Source organism: Ambystoma mexicanum, chromosome 3q (assembly GCF_040938575.1).
Source record: "Ambystoma mexicanum isolate Mex_15411 chromosome 3q, UKY_AmexF1_1, whole genome shotgun sequence".
NCBI classification, from domain to species: domain Eukaryota; kingdom Metazoa; phylum Chordata; class Amphibia; order Caudata; family Ambystomatidae; genus Ambystoma; species Ambystoma mexicanum.
This window is the reverse complement of record NC_090926.1, coordinates 1,137,128,624-1,137,131,123: the sequence shown is the minus strand read 5'-3', so window position 1 is coordinate 1,137,131,123 and position 2,500 is coordinate 1,137,128,624. Positions and strand designations below refer to the sequence as shown.

Sequence of the window (2,500 nt, the reverse complement as noted above, 5' to 3'; positions counted from 1 at the left end):
GGGCCAAAAGGGAACGGTGCAGAGCGGCATAAAGTAAGGGGCGGAGGAGACATTGTGTGTGGCTAAAGTGTTAAGTTTATAGTAGAAACAGGTTTGCTCAGGAGTAGTCGTGGCCGAGTGGTTAAGGCGATGGACTAGAAATCCATTGGGGTTTCCCTGCGCAGGTTCAAATCCTGCCGACTACGGTGCAGCGCCCGCTTTTATTGTTTACTCTTTTCTGGTGTGGAAAACAATCTTAAAATAGCAGTATAATACAATTACTAAAGGAGGCTGCGGCGCACTTGAGCTATTCAAGCAAGATCCTAGGAGTAAAAGCGGCTTCATCCTTTAGGCCAACGCAGAGAAACTGGTACGTTTTGACGGGTTTCGTTTTGCAATTTCAAACATATATGTACATTTAAAAGAAACTTGTGAGGAGAAAGAACGGTGCATGATGAGAGAGAAGGGTGGAAAGTACAGGACAAGATCTAGAGGCAAGGCGGTAGAGACTAAGGACTCTTCTGTGTAAGCACAGCACGATCTTTCGAGTGAGAGTTTCACTCTCATGGGTAGTCGTGGCCGAGTGGTTAAGGCGATGGACTCGAAATCCATTGGGGTCTCCCCGCGCAGGTTCGAACCCTGCCGACTACGCCTCGGTTTGAACTGAGCTGCAATTTTGCAATTTGCTCGGAAATGTCCCCAAAACAAGATGTAAACATGCATGTTGATTATAGGATGGACGATAAAGCAGACATTGGGAAGACTCCCATCCAGGACTCTCTGACTGTTAGGGGTGGGGGCCACGATTATATTTCCACCCTGACACTAGTTGCCGCTAGAGCCATCGACGCCTGGCATCGCCTCCGTCTGTAAGAAGCCCATCCTGCGCTTTTCCTTGCCTGCATCTTTACAGCAGATATTGGGAGGGGTCCATGTGGATACAGAGGATGGAGCAACTGGCACGCAAGCTATCTGCCGAGCCTTTTTTGTGTGTCAGCACAAGGGTTCTCGTGTCACTTCTAGACCTTCCTTGGCAGATGCATTCAGGAGAGGCCCCCTACCTGCGACACAGTGAAAGTACAGTCTTTTGCTGCCCTGTGCAAGCTAGGGGACTGAAGGCACAGCTTTCTGCCACAACAGCAGAGAGCAGAGGAAGGGCGCCCAGGAGGACCGTCAGAGGGTGGTGAGGCCCCTGTCCTCTCGGCCCCGATCGGCCAAGACCTCTCTATTTGGGCAGAAGGGACCCATTCTGCGGTCCTCTGAGGCTTAGGGCCACATGCCCAGAAGGCCCACCACCCAAATCTTTGCCATATGGCTTAGACTAACTACCGGACCACTCGTGCGGTCATTTATTCCTCTGGAGCCTGTCAAAATGGCCTGCCGAAATTGGCTCCCAGGAGGCCTCTGCAACTCGATTTGCATAGAGACAGCCCCTGCCCAGGCATGCTTCCAAACAGGACACTGTTAACAGTTTCAATTTGGAGCTGGCAGAAGCCAGTGCAACCTAGCGAAGGTGAGGCTCTGCTGCCTGGCCGCTTGCTAGGTTTATTAGCACAGATCTGTCCCTGGCACTTAGTCCGAGCTTGGCAGGGAGGGGATATGGCATTTAGGGAACTTGGGCCAGACCATAGAGATTCTGACTTTTGAATGCATTTTCAAGGGTCATGGGAGGGCCAAAAGGGAACGGTGCAGAGCGGCATAAAGTAAGGGGCGGAGGAGACATTGTGTGTGGCTAAAGTGTTAAGTTTATAGTAGAAACAGGTTTGCTCAGGAGTAGTCGTGGCCGAGTGGTTAAGGCGATGGACTAGAAATCCATTGGGGTTTCCCCGCGCAGGTTCAAATCCTGCCGACTACGGTGCAGCGCCCGCTTTTATTGTTTACTCTTTTCTGGTGTGGAAAACAATCTTAAAATAGCAGTATAATACAATTACTAAAGGAGGCTGCGGCGCACTTGAGCTATTCAAGCAAGATCCTAGGAGTAAAAGCGGCTTCATCCTTTAGGCCAACGCAGAGAAACTGGTACGTTTTGACGGGTTTCGTTTTGCAATTTCAAACATATATGTACATTTAAAAGAAACTTGTGAGGAGAAAGAACGGTGCATGATGAGAGAGAAGGGTGGAAAGTACAGGACAAGATCTAGAGGCAAGGCGGTAGAGACTAAGGACTCTTCTGTGTAAGCACAGCACAATCTTTCGAGTGAGAGTTTCACTCTCATGGGTAGTCGTGGCCGAGTGGTTAAGGCGATGGACTTGAAATCCAATGGGGTTTCCCCGCGCAGGTTCGAACCCTGCCGACTACGTCTCGGTTTGAACTGAGCTGCAATTTTGCAATTTGCTCGGAAATGTCCCCAAAACAAGATGTAAACATGCATGTTGATTATAGGATGGACGATAAAGCAGACATTGGGAAGACTCCCATCCAGGACTCTCTGACTGTTAGGGGTGGGGGCCACGATTATATTTCCACCCTGACACTAGTTGCCGCTAGAGCCATCGACGCCTGGCATCGCCTCCGTCTGTA

The 2,500-nt window shown here is 50.1% G+C and overlaps 3 non-coding genes across 3 annotated transcripts; all 3 read left to right on the top strand.

Moving 5' to 3' along the window:
* The first annotated feature begins 548 nt into the window (after positions 1-548).
* TRNAS-CGA (transfer RNA serine (anticodon CGA)) lies at positions 549-630 on the top strand. The gene has a single exon. It is a non-coding gene; the product is annotated as a tRNA-Ser (tRNA).
* Positions 631-1,752: 1,122 nt separating this feature from the next.
* Positions 1,753-1,834, top strand: TRNAS-AGA (transfer RNA serine (anticodon AGA)). The gene has a single exon. It is a non-coding gene; the product is annotated as a tRNA-Ser (tRNA).
* A 363-nt stretch (positions 1,835-2,197) lies between these two features.
* Positions 2,198-2,279, top strand: TRNAS-UGA (transfer RNA serine (anticodon UGA)). The gene has a single exon. It is a non-coding gene; the product is annotated as a tRNA-Ser (tRNA).
* The last annotated feature ends 221 nt before the right edge of the window (positions 2,280-2,500 follow it).